This window comes from Paramisgurnus dabryanus, chromosome 9 (genome assembly GCF_030506205.2).
Source record: "Paramisgurnus dabryanus chromosome 9, PD_genome_1.1, whole genome shotgun sequence".
Taxonomy (NCBI): domain Eukaryota; kingdom Metazoa; phylum Chordata; class Actinopteri; order Cypriniformes; family Cobitidae; genus Paramisgurnus; species Paramisgurnus dabryanus.
In genome coordinates, this window is record NC_133345.1 from 5,327,090 (window position 1) to 5,339,898 (window position 12,809).

Below are 12,809 nucleotides of genomic sequence, written 5' to 3' on the forward strand. Positions count from 1 at the left end.
TGAAGTGTCTATCGAAGCGAGTCAGCACTCGCTTACGGCCACACCACCCTGAGCACGCCCGCTCTCGTCTGATCTCGGAAGCCAAGCAGGGTCGGGCCTGGTTAGTACTTGGATGGGAGACAGCCTGGGAATACCAGGTGCTGTAAGCATTTAATTAATTAATTATTTTTTTTATATCATTTTTTCCCATGAATGCGTCCTTTCTGTAACCATTTACCGATGTCATTGCGTTGCCACATTAGCCTTGAAGTGTCTCTCGAATCGAGTCAGCACTCATTTACGGCCACACCACCCTGAGCACGCCCGCTCTCGTCTGATCTCGGAAGCCAAGCAGGGTCGGGCCTGGTTAGTACTTGGATGGGAGACCGCCTGGGAATACCTGGTGCTGTAAGAATTTAATTAATTATTTTTTATGTCATTTTTCCCATGAATGCGTCCTTTCTGTAAGCGTTCTCCCATGGCATGCCGTTGCCACATTAGTTTTGAAGTGTCTCTCGAATCAAGTCCACACTCGCTTACGTCCACACCACCCTGAGCACGCCCGCTCTCGTCTGATCTCGGAAGCCAAGCAGGGTCGGGCCTGGTTAGTACTTGGATGGGAGGTTGCCTGGGAATACCAGGTGCTGTAAGCATTTAATTAATTAAATATTTATTTATGTCATTTTTTCCCATGAATGCGTTCTTTCTGTAAGCGTTCACTGATGTCATGGCGTTGCCACATAAGTCTTGAAGTGTCTGTCGATTCGAGTCGGCACTCGCTTACGGCCACACCACCCTGAGCACGCCCGCTCTCGTCTGATCTCGGAAGCCAAGCAGGGTCGGGCCTGGTTAGTACTTGGATGGGAGACCGCCTGGGAATACCAGGTGCTGTAAGCATTTAATTAATTAAATATTTATTTATGTCATATTTTCCCATGAATGCGTCCTTTCTGTAAGCGATCTCCCATGGCATGGCGTTGCCACATTAGTTTTGAAGTGTCTCTCGAATCGAGTCTGCACTCGCTTACGGCCACACCACCCTGAGCACGCCAGCTCTCGTCTGATCTCGGAAGCCAAGCAGGGTCGGGCCTGGTTAGTACTTGGATGGGAGACCGCCTGGGAATACCAGGTGCTGTAAGCATTTAATTAATTATTAATTTTTTTTATGTCATTTTTTCCCATGAATGCGTCCTTTCTGTAACCATTTACCGATGTCATTGCGTTGCCACATTAGCCTTGAAGTGTCTCTCGAATCGAGTCAGCACTCGTTTACGGCCACACCACCCTGAGCACGCCCGCTCTCGTCTGATCTCGGAAGCCAAGCAGGGTCGGGCCTGGTTAGTACTTGGATGGGAGACCGCCTGGGAATACCTGGTGCTGTAAGAATTAAATTAATTAATTATTTATGTCATTTTTCCCATGAATGCGTCCTTTCTGTAAGCGTTCTGGTTGCCACATTAGTTTTGAAGTGTCTCTCGAATCAAGGCAGCACTCGCTTACGGCCACGCCACCCTGAGCACGCCCGCTCTCGTCTGATCTCGTAAGCCAAGCAGGGTCGGGCCTGGTTAGTACTTGGATGGGAGACCGCCTGGGAATACCAGGTGCTGTAAGCATTTAATTAATTAATTATTTTTTTATGTCATTTTTTCCCATGAATGCGATCTTTCTGTAAGCGTTCACTGATGTCATGGCGTTGCCACATAAGTCTTGAAGTGTCTATCGAAGCGAGTCAGCACTCGCTTACGGCCACACCACCCTGAGCACGCCCGCTCTCGTCTGATCTCGGAAGCCAAGCAGGGTCGGGCCTGGTTAGTACTTGGATGGGAGACCGCCTGGGAATACCAGGTGCTGTAAGCATTTAATTAATTAATTATTTTTTTTATGTCATTTTTTCCCATGAATGCGTCCTTTCTGTAACCATTTACCGATGTCATTGCGTTGCCACATTAGCCTTGAAGTGTCTCTCGAATCGAGTCAGCACTCGTTTACGGCCACACCACCCTGAGCACGCCCGCTCTCGTCTGATCTCGGAAGCCAAGCAGGGTCGGCCCTGGTTAGTACTTGGATGGGAGACCGCCTGGGAATACCTGGTGCTGTAAGAATTTAATTAATTAATTTTTTATGTCATTTTTCCCATGAATGCGTCCTTTCTGTAAGCGTTCTCCCATGGCATGCCGTTGCCACATTAGTTTTGAAGTGTCTCTCGAATCAAGTCCGCACTCGCTTACGGCCACACCACCCCGAGCACGCCTGCTCTCGTCTGATCTCGTAAGCCAAGCAGGGTCGGGCCTGGTTAGTACTTGGATGGGAGACCGCCTGGGAATACCAGGTGCTCTAAGCATTTAATTAATTAATTATTTTTTATGTCATTTTTTCCCATGAATGCGATCTTTCTGTAAGCGTTCACTGATGTCATGGCGTTGCCACATAAGTCTTGAAGTGTCTATCGAAGCGAGTCAGCACTCGCTTACGGCCACACCACCCTGAGCACGCCCGCTCTCGTCTGATCTCGGAAGCCAAGCAGGGTCGGGCCTAGTTAGTACTTGGATGGGAGACCGCCTGGGAATACCAGGTGCTGTAAGCATTTAATTAATTAATTATTTTTTTTATATCATTTTTTCCCATGAATGCGTCCTTTCTGTAACCATTTACCGATGTCATTGCGTTGCCACATTAGCCTTGAAGTGTCTCTCGAATCGAGTCAGCACTCGTTTACGGCCACACCACCCTGAGCACGCCCGCTCTCGTCTGATCTCGGAAGCCAAGCAGGGTCGGCCCTGGTTAGTACTTGGATGGGAGACCGCCTGGGAATACCTGGTGCTGTAAGAATTTAATTAATTAATTTTTTATGTCATTTTTCCCATGAATGCGTCCTTTCTGTAAGCGTTCTCCCATGGCATGCCGTTGCCACATTAGTTTTGAAGTGTCTCTCGAATCAAGTCCGCACTCGCTTACGGCCACACCACCCCGAGCACGCCCGCTCTCGTCTGATCTCGTAAGCCAAGCAGGGTCGGGCCTGGTTAGTACTTGGATGGGAGACCGCCTGGGAATACCAGGTGCTCTAAGCATTTAATTAATTAATTATTTTTTTATGTCATTTTTTCCCATGAATGCAATCTTTCTGTAAGCGTTCACTGATGTCATGGCGTTGCCACATAAGTCTTGAAGTGTCTATCGAAGCGAGTCAGCACTCGCTTACGGCCACACCACCCTGAGCACGCCCGCTCTCGTCTGATCTCGGAAGCCAAGCAGGGTCGGGCCTAGTTAGTACTTGGATGGGAGACCGCCTGGGAATACCAGGTGCTGTAAGCATTTAATTAATTAATTATTTTTTTATATCATTTTTTCCCATGAATGCGTCCTTTCTGTAACCATTTACCGATGTCATTGCGTTGCCACATTAGCCTTGAAGTGTCTCTCGAATCGAGTCAGCACTCGTTTACGGCCACACCACCCTGAGCACGCCCGCTCTCGTCTGATCTCGGAAGCCAAGCAGGGTCGGGCCTGGTTAGTTCTTGGATGGGAGACCGCCTGGGAATACCAGGTGCTGTAAGCTTTTAATTAATTAATTATTTTTTTATGTCATTTTTTCCCATGAATGCGTCCTTTCTGTAACCATTTACCGATGTCATTGCGTTGCCACATTAGCCTTGAAGTGTCTCTCGAATCGAGTCAGCACTCGTTTACGGCCACACCACCCTGAGCACGCCCGCTCTCATCTGATCTCGGAAGCCAAGCAGGGTCGGGCCTGGTTAGTACTTGGATGGGAGACCGCTTGGGAATACCTGGTGCTGTAAGAATTTAATTAATTAATTATTTATGTCATTTTTCCCATGAATGCGTCCTTTCTGTAAGCGTTCTCCCATGAAATGGCGTTGCCACATTAGTTTTGAAGTGTCTCTCGAATCAAGTCCGCACTCGCTTACGGCCACACCACCCTGAGCACGCCCGCTCTCGTCTGATCTCGGAAGCCAAGCAGGGTCGGGCCTGGTTAGTACTTGGATGGGAGACCGCCTGGGAATACCTGGTGCTGTAAGAATTTAATTAATTAATTTTTTATGTCATTTTTCCCATGAATGCGTCCTTTCTGTAAGGGTTCTCCCATGGCATGCCGTTGCCACATTAGTTTTGAAGTGTCTCTCGAATCGAGTCAGCACTCGTTTACGGCCACACCACCCTGAGCAAGCCCGCTCTCGTCTGATCTCGGAAGCCAAGCAGGGTCGGGCCTGGTTAGTACTTGGATGGGAGACCGCCTGGGAATACCAGGTTCTGTAAGCATTTAATTAATTAATTATTTATGTCATTTTTTCCCATGAATGCGATCTTTCTGTAAGCGTTCACTGATGTCATGGCGTTGCCACATAAGTCTTGAAGTGTCTATCGAAGCGAGTCAGCACACGCTTACGGCCACACCACCCTGAGCACGCCCGCTCTCGTCTGATCTCGGAAGCCAAGCAGGGTCGGGCCTGGTTAGTACTTGGATGGGAGACCGCCTGAGAATACCAGGTGCTGTAAGCATTTAATTAATTAAATATTCATTTATGTCATATTTTCCCATGAATGCGTCCTTTCTGTAAGCGTTCTCCCATGGCATGGCGTTGCCACATTAGTTTTGAAGTGTCTCTCGAATCAAGTCCGCACTCGCTGACGGCCACACCACCCTGAGCACGCTCGCTCTCGTCTGATCTCGGAAGCCAAGCAGGGTCGGGCCTGGTTAGTACTTGGATGGGAGACCGCCTGGGAATACCAGGTGCTGTAAGCATTTAATTAATTAATACTTTTTTTATGTCATTTTTCCCATGAATGCGTCCTTTCTGTAACCATTTACCGATGTCATTGCGTTGCCACATTAGCCTTGAAGTGTCTCTCGAATCGAGTCAGCACTCGCTTACGGCCACACCACCCTGAGCACGCCCGCTCTCGTCTGATCTCGTAAGCCAAGCAGGGTCGGGCCTGGTTAGTACTTGGATGGGAGACCGCCTGGGAATACCAGGTGCTGTAAGCATTTAATTAATTAATTATTTTTTTATGTCATTTTTTCCCATGAATGCGATCTTTCTGTAAGCGTTCACTGATGTCATGGCGTTGCCACATAAGTCTTGAAGTGTCTATCGAAGCGAGTCAGCACTCGCTTACGGCCACACCACCCTGAGCACGCCCGCTCTCGTCTGATCTCGGAAGCCAAGCAGGGTCGGGCCTGGTTAGTACTTGGATGGGAGACCGCCTGGGAATACCAGGTGCTGTAAGCATTTAATTAATTAATTATTTTTTTTATATCATTTTTTCCCATGAATGCGTCCTTTCTGTAACCATTTACCGATGTCATTGCGTTGCCACATTAGCCTTGAAGTGTCTCTCGAATCGAGTCAGCACTCGTTTACGGCCACACCACCCTGAGCACGCCCGCTCTCGTCTGATCTCGGAAGCCAAGCAGGGTCGGGCCTGGTTAGTACTTGGATGGGAGACCGCCTGGGAATACCTGGTGCTGTAAGAATTTAATTAATTAATTTTTTATGTCATTTTTCCCATGAATGCGTCCTTTCTGTAAGCGTTCTCCCATGGCATGCCGTTGCCACATTAGTTTTGAAGTGTCTCTCGAATCAAGTCCACACTCGCTTACGTCCACACCACCCTGAGCACGCCCGCTCTCGTCTGATCTCGGAAGCCAAGCAGGGTCGGGCCTGGTTAGTACTTGGATGGGAGGTTGCCTGGGAATACCAGGTGCTGTAAGCATTTAATTAATTAAATATTTATTTATGTCATTTTTTCCCATGAATGCGTTCTTTCTGTAAGCGTTCACTGATGTCATGGCGTTGCCACATAAGTCTTGAAGTGTCTGTCGATTCGAGTCGGCACTCGCTTACGGCCACACCACCCTGAGCACGCCCGCTCTCGTCTGATCTCGGAAGCCAAGCAGGGTCGGGCCTGGTTAGTACTTGGATGGGAGACCGCCTGGGAATACCAGGTGCTGTAAGCATTTAATTAATTAAATATTTATTTATGTCATATTTTCCCATGAATGCGTCCTTTCTGTAAGCGTTCTCCCATGGCATGGCGTTGCCACATTAGTTTTGAAGTGTCTCTCGAATCGAGTCTGCACTCGCTTACGGCCACACCACCCTGAGCACGCCAGCTCTCGTCTGATCTCGGAAGCCAAGCAGGGTCGGGCCTGGTTAGTACTTGGATGGGAGACCGCCTGGGAATACCAGGTGCTGTAAGCATTTAATTAATTATTAATTTTTTTTATGTCATTTTTTCCCATGAATGCGTCCTTTCTGTAACCATTTACCGATGTCATTGCGTTGCCACATTAGCCTTGAAGTGTCTCTCGAATCGAGTCAGCACTCGTTTACGGCCACACCACCCTGAGCACGCCCGCTCTCGTCTGATCTCGGAAGCCAAGCAGGGTCGGGCCTGGTTAGTACTTGGATGGGAGACCGCCTGGGAATACCTGGTGCTGTAAGAATTAAATTAATTAATTATTTATGTCATTTTTCCCATGAATGCGTCCTTTCTGTAAGCGTTCTGGTTGCCACATTAGTTTTGAAGTGTCTCTCGAATCAAGGCAGCACTCGTTTACGGCCACGCCACCCTGAGCACGCCCGCTCTCGTCTGATCTCGTAAGCCAAGCAGGGTCGGGCCTGGTTAGTACTTGGATGGGAGACCGCCTGGGAATACCAGGTGCTGTAAGCATTTAATTAATTAATTATTTTTTTATGTCATTTTTTCCCATGAATGCGATCTTTCTGTAAGCGTTCACTGATGTCATGGCGTTGCCACATAAGTCTTGAAGTGTCTATCGAAGCGAGTCAGCACTCGCTTACGGCCACACCACCCTGAGCACGCCCGCTCTCGTCTGATCTCGGAAGCCAAGCAGGGTCGGGCCTGGTTAGTACTTGGATGGGAGACCGCCTGGGAATACCAGGTGCTGTAAGCATTTAATTAATTAATTATTTTTTTTATGTCATTTTTTCCCATGAATGCGTCCTTTCTGTAACCATTTACCGATGTCATTGCGTTGCCACATTAGCCTTGAAGTGTCTCTCGAATCGAGTCAGCACTCGTTTACGGCCACACCACCCTGAGCACGCCCGCTCTCGTCTGATCTCGGAAGCCAAGCAGGGTCGGCCCTGGTTAGTACTTGGATGGGAGACCGCCTGGGAATACCTGGTGCTGTAAGAATTTAATTAATTAATTTTTTATGTCATTTTTCCCATGAATGCGTCCTTTCTGTAAGCGTTCTCCCATGGCATGCCGTTGCCACATTAGTTTTGAAGTGTCTCTCGAATCAAGTCCGCACTCGCTTACGGCCACACCACCCCGAGCACGCCCGCTCTCGTCTGATCTCGTAAGCCAAGCAGGGTCGGGCCTGGTTAGTACTTGGATGGGAGACCGCCTGGGAATACCAGGTGCTCTAAGCATTTAATTAATTAATTATTTTTTTATGTCATTTTTTCCCATGAATGCGATCTTTCTGTAAGCGTTCACTGATGTCATGGCGTTGCCACATAAGTCTTGAAGTGTCTATCGAAGCGAGTCAGCACTCGCTTACGGCCACACCACCCTGAGCACGCCCGCTCTCGTCTGATCTCGGAAGCCAAGCAGGGTCGGGACTAGTTAGTACTTGGATGGGAGACCGCCTGGGAATACCAGGTGCTGTAAGCATTTAATTAATTAATTATTTTTTTTATATCATTTTTTCCCATGAATGCGTCCTTTCTGTAACCATTTACCGATGTCATTGCGTTGCCACATTAGCCTTGAAGTGTCTCTCGAATCGAGTCAGCACTCGTTTACGGCCACACCACCCTGAGCACGCCCGCTCTCGTCTGATCTCGGAAGCCAAGCAGGGTCGGGCCTGGTTAGTTCTTGGATGGGAGACCGCCTGGGAATACCAGGTGCTGTAAGCTTTTAATTAATTAATTATTTTTTTATGTCATTTTTTCCCATGAATGCGTCCTTTCTGTAACCATTTACCGATGTCATTGCGTTGCCACATTAGCCTTGAAGTGTCTCTCGAATCGAGTCAGCACTCGTTTACGGCCACACCACCCTGAGCACGCCCGCTCTCATCTGATCTCGGAAGCCAAGCAGGGTCGGGCCTGGTTAGTACTTGGATGGGAGACCGCTTGGGAATACCTGGTGCTGTAAGAATTTAATTAATTAATTATTTATGTCATTTTTCCCATGAATGCGTCCTTTCTGTAAGCGTTCTCCCATGGCATGGCGTTGCCACATTAGTTTTGAAGTGTCTCTCGAATCAAGTCCGCACTCGCTTACGGCCACACCACCCTGAGCACGCCCGCTCTCGTCTGATCTCGGAAGCCAAGCAGGGTCGGGCCTGGTTAGTACTTGGATGGGAGACCGCCTGGGAATACCTGGTGCTGTAAGAATTTAATTAATTAATTTTTTATGTCATTTTTCCCATGAATGCGTCCTTTCTGTAAGGGTTCTCCCATGGCATGCCGTTGCCACATTAGTTTTGAAGTGTCTCTCGAATCGAGTCAGCACTCGTTTACGGCCACACCACCCTGAGCAAGCCCGCTCTCGTCTGATCTCGGAAGCCAAGCAGGGTCGGGCCTGGTTAGTACTTGGATGGGAGACCGCCTGGGAATACCAGGTTCTGTAAGCATTTAATTAATTAATTATTTATGTCATTTTTTCCCATGAATGCGATCTTTCTGTAAGCGTTCACTGATGTCATGGCGTTGCCACATAAGTCTTGAAGTGTCTATCGAAGCGAGTCAGCACACGCTTACGGCCACACCACCCTGAGCACGCCCGCTCTCGTCTGATCTCGGAAGCCAAGCAGGGTCGGGCCTGGTTAGTACTTGGATGGGAGACCGCCTGGGAATACCAGGTGCTGTAAGCATTTAATTAATTAAATATTCATTTATGTCATATTTTCCCATGAATGCGTCCTTTCTGTAAGCGTTCTCCCATGGCATGGCGTTGCCACATTAGTTTTGAAGTGTCTCTCGAATCAAGTCCGCACTCGCTGACGGCCACACCACCCTGAGCACGCTCGCTCTCGTCTGATCTCGGAAGCCAAGCAGGGTCGGGCCTGGTTAGTACTTGGATGGGAGACCGCCTGGGAATACCAGGTGCTGTAAGCATTTAATTAATTAATACTTTTTTTATGTCATTTTTCCCATGAATGCGTCCTTTCTGTAACCATTTACCGATGTCATTGCGTTGCCACATTAGCCTTGAAGTGTCTCTCGAATCGAGTCAGCACTCGCTTACGGCCACACCACCCTGAGCACGCCCGCTCTCGTCTGATCTCGTAAGCCAAGCAGGGTCGGGCCTGGTTAGTACTTGGATGGGAGACCGCCTGGGAATACCAGGTGCTGTAAGCATTTAATTAATTAATTATTTTTTTATGTCATTTTTTCCCATGAATGCGATCTTTCTGTAAGCGTTCACTGATGTCATGGCGTTGCCACATAAGTCTTGAAGTGTCTATCGAAGCGAGTCAGCACTCGCTTACGGCCACACCACCCTGAGCACGCCCGCTCTCGTCTGATCTCGGAAGCCAAGCAGGGTCGGGCCTGGTTAGTACTTGGATGGGAGACCGCCTGGGAATACCAGGTGCTGTAAGCATTTAATTAATTAATTATTTTTTTTATATCATTTTTTCCCATGAATGCGTCCTTTCTGTAACCATTTACCGATGTCATTGCGTTGCCACATTAGCCTTGAAGTGTCTCTCGAATCGAGTCAGCACTCGTTTACGGCCACACCACCCTGAGCACGCCCGCTCTCGTCTGATCTCGGAAGCCAAGCAGGGTCGGGCCTGGTTAGTACTTGGATGGGAGACCGCCTGGGAATACCTGGTGCTGTAAGAATTTAATTAATTATTTTTTATGTCATTTTTCCCATGAATGCGTCCTTTCTGTAAGCGTTCTCCCATGGCATGCCGTTGCCACATTAGTTTTGAAGTGTCTCTCGAATCAAGTCCACACTCGCTTACGTCCACACCACCCTGAGCACGCCCGCTCTCGTCTGATCTCGGAAGCCAAGCAGGGTCGGGCCTGGTTAGTACTTGGATGGGAGGTTGCCTGGGAATACCAGGTGCTGTAAGCATTTAATTAATTAAATATTTATTTATGTCATTTTTTCCCATGAATGCGTTCTTTCTGTAAGCGTTCACTGATGTCATGGCGTTGCCACATAAGTCTTGAAGTGTCTGTCGATTCGAGTCGGCACTCGCTTACGGCCACACCACCCTGAGCACGCCCGCTCTCGTCTGATCTCGGAAGCCAAGCAGGGTCGGGCCTGGTTAGTACTTGGATGGGAGACCGCCTGGGAATACCAGGTGCTGTAAGCATTTAATTAATTAAATATTTATTTATGTCATATTTTCCCATGAATGCGTCCTTTCTGTAAGCGTTCTCCCATGGCATGGCGTTGCCACATTAGTTTTGAAGTGTCTCTCGAATCGAGTCTGCACTCGCTTACGGCCACACCACCCTGAGCACGCCAGCTCTCGTCTGATCTCGGAAGCCAAGCAGGGTCGGGCCTGGTTAGTACTTGGATGGGAGACCGCCTGGGAATACCAGGTGCTGTAAGCATTTAATTAATTATTAATTTTTTTTATGTCATTTTTTCCCATGAATGCGTCCTTTCTGTAACCATTTACCGATGTCATTGCGTTGCCACATTAGCCTTGAAGTGTCTCTCGAATCGAGTCAGCACTCGTTTACGGCCACACCACCCTGAGCACGCCCGCTCTCGTCTGATCTCGGAAGCCAAGCAGGGTCGGGCCTGGTTAGTACTTGGATGGGAGACCGCCTGGGAATACCTGGTGCTGTAAGAATTAAATTAATTAATTATTTATGTCATTTTTCCCATGAATGCGTCCTTTCTGTAAGCGTTCTGGTTGCCACATTAGTTTTGAAGTGTCTCTCGAATCAAGGCAGCACTCGCTTACGGCCACGCCACCCTGAGCACGCCCGCTCTCGTCTGATCTCGTAAGCCAAGCAGGGTCGGGCCTGGTTAGTACTTGGATGGGAGACCGCCTGGGAATACCAGGTGCTGTAAGCATTTAATTAATTAATTATTTTTTTATGTCATTTTTTCCCATGAATGCGATCTTTCTGTAAGCGTTCACTGATGTCATGGCGTTGCCACATAAGTCTTGAAGTGTCTATCGAAGCGAGTCAGCACTCGCTTACGGCCACACCACCCTGAGCACGCCCGCTCTCGTCTGATCTCGGAAGCCAAGCAGGGTCGGGCCTGGTTAGTACTTGGATGGGAGACCGCCTGGGAATACCAGGTGCTGTAAGCATTTAATTAATTAATTATTTTTTTTATGTCATTTTTTCCCATGAATGCGTCCTTTCTGTAACCATTTACCGATGTCATTGCGTTGCCACATTAGCTTGAAGTGTCTCTCGAATCGAGTCAGCACTCGTTTACGGCCACACCACCCTGAGCACGCCCGCTCTCGTCTGATCTCGGAAGCCAAGCAGGGTCGGCCCTGGTTAGTACTTGGATGGGAGACCGCCTGGGAATACCTGGTGCTGTAAGAATTTAATTAATTAATTTTTTATGTCATTTTTCCCATGAATGCGTCCTTTCTGTAAGCGTTCTCCCATGGCATGCCGTTGCCACATTAGTTTTGAAGTGTCTCTCGAATCAAGTCCGCACTCGCTTACGGCCACACCACCCCGAGCACGCCTGCTCTCGTCTGATCTCGTAAGCCAAGCAGGGTCGGGCCTGGTTAGTACTTGGATGGGAGACCGCCTGGGAATACCAGGTGCTCTAAGCATTTAATTAATTAATTATTTTTTATGTCATTTTTTCCCATGAATGCGATCTTTCTGTAAGCGTTCACTGATGTCATGGCGTTGCCACATAAGTCTTGAAGTGTCTATCGAAGCGAGTCAGCACTCGCTTACGGCCACACCACCCTGAGCACGCCCGCTCTCGTCTGATCTCGGAAGCCAAGCAGGGTCGGGCCTAGTTAGTACTTGGATGGGAGACCGCCTGGGAATACCAGGTGCTGTAAGCATTTAATTAATTAATTATTTTTTTTATATCATTTTTTCCCATGAATGCGTCCTTTCTGTAACCATTTACCGATGTCATTGCGTTGCCACAATAGCCTTGAAGTGTCTCTCGAATCGAGTCAGCACTCGTTTACGGCCACACCACCCTGAGCACGCCCGCTCTCGTCTGATCTCGGAAGCCAAGCAGGGTCGGCCCTGGTTAGTACTTGGATGGGAGACCGCCTGGGAATACCTGGTGCTGTAAGAATTTAATTAATTAATTTTTTATGTCATTTTTCCCATGAATGCGTCCTTTCTGTAAGCGTTCTCCCATGGCATGCCGTTGCCACATTAGTTTTGAAGTGTCTCTCGAATCAAGTCCGCACTCGCTTACGGCCACACCACCCCGAGCACGCCCGCTCTCGTCTGATCTCGTAAGCCAAGCAGGGTCGGGCCTGGTTAGTACTTGGATGGGAGACCGCCTGGGAATACCAGGTGCTCTAAGCATTTAATTAATTAATTATTTTTTTATGTCATTTTTTCCCATGAATGCAATCTTTCTGTAAGCGTTCACTGATGTCATGGCGTTGCCACATAAGTCTTGAAGTGTCTATCGAAGCGAGTCAGCACTCGCTTACGGCCACACCACCCTGAGCACGCCCGCTCTCGTCTGATCTCGGAAGCCAAGCAGGGTCGGGCCTAGTTAGTACTTGGATGGGAGACCGCCTGGGAATACCAGGTGCTGTAAGCATTTAATTAATTAATTATTTTTTTTATATCATTTTTTCCCATGAATGCGTCCTTTCTGTAACCATTTACCGATGTCATTGCGTTGCC

The 12,809-nt window shown here is 48.4% G+C and overlaps 33 non-coding genes and 20 pseudogenes across 33 annotated transcripts; all 53 read left to right on the forward strand.

Annotated features, from left to right (window-relative positions):
• Positions 1-30: 30 nt before the first annotated feature.
• Positions 31-149, forward strand: LOC135725618 (5S ribosomal RNA; annotated as a pseudogene).
• A 126-nt stretch (positions 150-275) lies between these two features.
• On the forward strand, positions 276-394 carry LOC135724481 (5S ribosomal RNA). Its single transcript, XR_010524145.1, has one exon. It is a non-coding gene; the product is annotated as a 5S ribosomal RNA (ribosomal RNA).
• A 119-nt stretch (positions 395-513) lies between these two features.
• LOC135726398 (5S ribosomal RNA) lies at positions 514-632 on the forward strand (annotated as a pseudogene).
• Positions 633-757: 125 nt separating this feature from the next.
• Positions 758-876, forward strand: LOC135722154 (5S ribosomal RNA). The gene has a single exon (XR_010521899.1). It is a non-coding gene; the product is annotated as a 5S ribosomal RNA (ribosomal RNA).
• Positions 877-1,001: 125 nt separating this feature from the next.
• LOC135724325 (5S ribosomal RNA) lies at positions 1,002-1,120 on the forward strand. Its single transcript, XR_010523993.1, has one exon. It is a non-coding gene; the product is annotated as a 5S ribosomal RNA (ribosomal RNA).
• Positions 1,121-1,246: 126 nt separating this feature from the next.
• LOC135724500 (5S ribosomal RNA) lies at positions 1,247-1,365 on the forward strand. Its single transcript, XR_010524165.1, has one exon. It is a non-coding gene; the product is annotated as a 5S ribosomal RNA (ribosomal RNA).
• Positions 1,366-1,473: 108 nt separating this feature from the next.
• LOC135725668 (5S ribosomal RNA) lies at positions 1,474-1,592 on the forward strand (annotated as a pseudogene).
• A 125-nt stretch (positions 1,593-1,717) lies between these two features.
• LOC135722166 (5S ribosomal RNA) lies at positions 1,718-1,836 on the forward strand. The gene has a single exon (XR_010521911.1). It is a non-coding gene; the product is annotated as a 5S ribosomal RNA (ribosomal RNA).
• Positions 1,837-1,962: 126 nt separating this feature from the next.
• Positions 1,963-2,081, forward strand: LOC135726003 (5S ribosomal RNA; annotated as a pseudogene).
• A 120-nt stretch (positions 2,082-2,201) lies between these two features.
• LOC135726838 (5S ribosomal RNA) lies at positions 2,202-2,320 on the forward strand (annotated as a pseudogene).
• Positions 2,321-2,444: 124 nt separating this feature from the next.
• LOC135724003 (5S ribosomal RNA) lies at positions 2,445-2,563 on the forward strand. The gene has a single exon (XR_010523680.1). It is a non-coding gene; the product is annotated as a 5S ribosomal RNA (ribosomal RNA).
• Positions 2,564-2,689: 126 nt separating this feature from the next.
• Positions 2,690-2,808, forward strand: LOC135726004 (5S ribosomal RNA; annotated as a pseudogene).
• Positions 2,809-2,928: 120 nt separating this feature from the next.
• Positions 2,929-3,047, forward strand: LOC135726761 (5S ribosomal RNA; annotated as a pseudogene).
• Positions 3,048-3,172: 125 nt separating this feature from the next.
• On the forward strand, positions 3,173-3,291 carry LOC135724005 (5S ribosomal RNA). The gene has a single exon (XR_010523682.1). It is a non-coding gene; the product is annotated as a 5S ribosomal RNA (ribosomal RNA).
• A 125-nt stretch (positions 3,292-3,416) lies between these two features.
• LOC135725091 (5S ribosomal RNA) lies at positions 3,417-3,535 on the forward strand. Its single transcript, XR_010524741.1, has one exon. It is a non-coding gene; the product is annotated as a 5S ribosomal RNA (ribosomal RNA).
• Positions 3,536-3,660: 125 nt separating this feature from the next.
• On the forward strand, positions 3,661-3,779 carry LOC135724425 (5S ribosomal RNA). Its single transcript, XR_010524091.1, has one exon. It is a non-coding gene; the product is annotated as a 5S ribosomal RNA (ribosomal RNA).
• A 120-nt stretch (positions 3,780-3,899) lies between these two features.
• On the forward strand, positions 3,900-4,018 carry LOC135723875 (5S ribosomal RNA). Its single transcript, XR_010523558.1, has one exon. It is a non-coding gene; the product is annotated as a 5S ribosomal RNA (ribosomal RNA).
• A 120-nt stretch (positions 4,019-4,138) lies between these two features.
• LOC135726078 (5S ribosomal RNA) lies at positions 4,139-4,257 on the forward strand (annotated as a pseudogene).
• A 121-nt stretch (positions 4,258-4,378) lies between these two features.
• Positions 4,379-4,497, forward strand: LOC135723422 (5S ribosomal RNA). The gene has a single exon (XR_010523127.1). It is a non-coding gene; the product is annotated as a 5S ribosomal RNA (ribosomal RNA).
• A 125-nt stretch (positions 4,498-4,622) lies between these two features.
• On the forward strand, positions 4,623-4,741 carry LOC135725160 (5S ribosomal RNA). The gene has a single exon (XR_010524806.1). It is a non-coding gene; the product is annotated as a 5S ribosomal RNA (ribosomal RNA).
• Positions 4,742-4,865: 124 nt separating this feature from the next.
• LOC135724440 (5S ribosomal RNA) lies at positions 4,866-4,984 on the forward strand. The gene has a single exon (XR_010524105.1). It is a non-coding gene; the product is annotated as a 5S ribosomal RNA (ribosomal RNA).
• Positions 4,985-5,109: 125 nt separating this feature from the next.
• On the forward strand, positions 5,110-5,228 carry LOC135722178 (5S ribosomal RNA). The gene has a single exon (XR_010521922.1). It is a non-coding gene; the product is annotated as a 5S ribosomal RNA (ribosomal RNA).
• Positions 5,229-5,354: 126 nt separating this feature from the next.
• On the forward strand, positions 5,355-5,473 carry LOC135724501 (5S ribosomal RNA). The gene has a single exon (XR_010524166.1). It is a non-coding gene; the product is annotated as a 5S ribosomal RNA (ribosomal RNA).
• A 120-nt stretch (positions 5,474-5,593) lies between these two features.
• On the forward strand, positions 5,594-5,712 carry LOC135726399 (5S ribosomal RNA; annotated as a pseudogene).
• Positions 5,713-5,837: 125 nt separating this feature from the next.
• On the forward strand, positions 5,838-5,956 carry LOC135722190 (5S ribosomal RNA). The gene has a single exon (XR_010521933.1). It is a non-coding gene; the product is annotated as a 5S ribosomal RNA (ribosomal RNA).
• A 125-nt stretch (positions 5,957-6,081) lies between these two features.
• On the forward strand, positions 6,082-6,200 carry LOC135724326 (5S ribosomal RNA). The gene has a single exon (XR_010523994.1). It is a non-coding gene; the product is annotated as a 5S ribosomal RNA (ribosomal RNA).
• Positions 6,201-6,326: 126 nt separating this feature from the next.
• LOC135724503 (5S ribosomal RNA) lies at positions 6,327-6,445 on the forward strand. The gene has a single exon (XR_010524167.1). It is a non-coding gene; the product is annotated as a 5S ribosomal RNA (ribosomal RNA).
• A 108-nt stretch (positions 6,446-6,553) lies between these two features.
• On the forward strand, positions 6,554-6,672 carry LOC135725911 (5S ribosomal RNA; annotated as a pseudogene).
• Positions 6,673-6,797: 125 nt separating this feature from the next.
• Positions 6,798-6,916, forward strand: LOC135722202 (5S ribosomal RNA). Its single transcript, XR_010521945.1, has one exon. It is a non-coding gene; the product is annotated as a 5S ribosomal RNA (ribosomal RNA).
• Positions 6,917-7,042: 126 nt separating this feature from the next.
• LOC135726005 (5S ribosomal RNA) lies at positions 7,043-7,161 on the forward strand (annotated as a pseudogene).
• Positions 7,162-7,281: 120 nt separating this feature from the next.
• Positions 7,282-7,400, forward strand: LOC135726762 (5S ribosomal RNA; annotated as a pseudogene).
• A 125-nt stretch (positions 7,401-7,525) lies between these two features.
• Positions 7,526-7,644, forward strand: LOC135726035 (5S ribosomal RNA; annotated as a pseudogene).
• Positions 7,645-7,770: 126 nt separating this feature from the next.
• Positions 7,771-7,889, forward strand: LOC135725092 (5S ribosomal RNA). The gene has a single exon (XR_010524742.1). It is a non-coding gene; the product is annotated as a 5S ribosomal RNA (ribosomal RNA).
• Positions 7,890-8,014: 125 nt separating this feature from the next.
• On the forward strand, positions 8,015-8,133 carry LOC135724427 (5S ribosomal RNA). Its single transcript, XR_010524093.1, has one exon. It is a non-coding gene; the product is annotated as a 5S ribosomal RNA (ribosomal RNA).
• A 120-nt stretch (positions 8,134-8,253) lies between these two features.
• LOC135723876 (5S ribosomal RNA) lies at positions 8,254-8,372 on the forward strand. The gene has a single exon (XR_010523559.1). It is a non-coding gene; the product is annotated as a 5S ribosomal RNA (ribosomal RNA).
• Positions 8,373-8,492: 120 nt separating this feature from the next.
• LOC135726079 (5S ribosomal RNA) lies at positions 8,493-8,611 on the forward strand (annotated as a pseudogene).
• A 121-nt stretch (positions 8,612-8,732) lies between these two features.
• Positions 8,733-8,851, forward strand: LOC135722213 (5S ribosomal RNA). The gene has a single exon (XR_010521956.1). It is a non-coding gene; the product is annotated as a 5S ribosomal RNA (ribosomal RNA).
• A 125-nt stretch (positions 8,852-8,976) lies between these two features.
• LOC135725162 (5S ribosomal RNA) lies at positions 8,977-9,095 on the forward strand. The gene has a single exon (XR_010524808.1). It is a non-coding gene; the product is annotated as a 5S ribosomal RNA (ribosomal RNA).
• Positions 9,096-9,219: 124 nt separating this feature from the next.
• LOC135724441 (5S ribosomal RNA) lies at positions 9,220-9,338 on the forward strand. Its single transcript, XR_010524106.1, has one exon. It is a non-coding gene; the product is annotated as a 5S ribosomal RNA (ribosomal RNA).
• Positions 9,339-9,463: 125 nt separating this feature from the next.
• LOC135722225 (5S ribosomal RNA) lies at positions 9,464-9,582 on the forward strand. The gene has a single exon (XR_010521967.1). It is a non-coding gene; the product is annotated as a 5S ribosomal RNA (ribosomal RNA).
• Positions 9,583-9,708: 126 nt separating this feature from the next.
• LOC135724504 (5S ribosomal RNA) lies at positions 9,709-9,827 on the forward strand. Its single transcript, XR_010524168.1, has one exon. It is a non-coding gene; the product is annotated as a 5S ribosomal RNA (ribosomal RNA).
• Positions 9,828-9,946: 119 nt separating this feature from the next.
• Positions 9,947-10,065, forward strand: LOC135726400 (5S ribosomal RNA; annotated as a pseudogene).
• Positions 10,066-10,190: 125 nt separating this feature from the next.
• Positions 10,191-10,309, forward strand: LOC135722236 (5S ribosomal RNA). Its single transcript, XR_010521978.1, has one exon. It is a non-coding gene; the product is annotated as a 5S ribosomal RNA (ribosomal RNA).
• A 125-nt stretch (positions 10,310-10,434) lies between these two features.
• On the forward strand, positions 10,435-10,553 carry LOC135724327 (5S ribosomal RNA). Its single transcript, XR_010523995.1, has one exon. It is a non-coding gene; the product is annotated as a 5S ribosomal RNA (ribosomal RNA).
• Positions 10,554-10,679: 126 nt separating this feature from the next.
• LOC135724505 (5S ribosomal RNA) lies at positions 10,680-10,798 on the forward strand. Its single transcript, XR_010524169.1, has one exon. It is a non-coding gene; the product is annotated as a 5S ribosomal RNA (ribosomal RNA).
• Positions 10,799-10,906: 108 nt separating this feature from the next.
• On the forward strand, positions 10,907-11,025 carry LOC135725669 (5S ribosomal RNA; annotated as a pseudogene).
• Positions 11,026-11,150: 125 nt separating this feature from the next.
• Positions 11,151-11,269, forward strand: LOC135722248 (5S ribosomal RNA). Its single transcript, XR_010521989.1, has one exon. It is a non-coding gene; the product is annotated as a 5S ribosomal RNA (ribosomal RNA).
• Positions 11,270-11,394: 125 nt separating this feature from the next.
• Positions 11,395-11,513, forward strand: LOC135726006 (5S ribosomal RNA; annotated as a pseudogene).
• A 120-nt stretch (positions 11,514-11,633) lies between these two features.
• LOC135726839 (5S ribosomal RNA) lies at positions 11,634-11,752 on the forward strand (annotated as a pseudogene).
• Positions 11,753-11,876: 124 nt separating this feature from the next.
• Positions 11,877-11,995, forward strand: LOC135724006 (5S ribosomal RNA). The gene has a single exon (XR_010523683.1). It is a non-coding gene; the product is annotated as a 5S ribosomal RNA (ribosomal RNA).
• Positions 11,996-12,121: 126 nt separating this feature from the next.
• On the forward strand, positions 12,122-12,240 carry LOC135726007 (5S ribosomal RNA; annotated as a pseudogene).
• A 120-nt stretch (positions 12,241-12,360) lies between these two features.
• LOC135726764 (5S ribosomal RNA) lies at positions 12,361-12,479 on the forward strand (annotated as a pseudogene).
• Positions 12,480-12,604: 125 nt separating this feature from the next.
• On the forward strand, positions 12,605-12,723 carry LOC135724007 (5S ribosomal RNA). The gene has a single exon (XR_010523684.1). It is a non-coding gene; the product is annotated as a 5S ribosomal RNA (ribosomal RNA).
• The last annotated feature ends 86 nt before the right edge of the window (positions 12,724-12,809 follow it).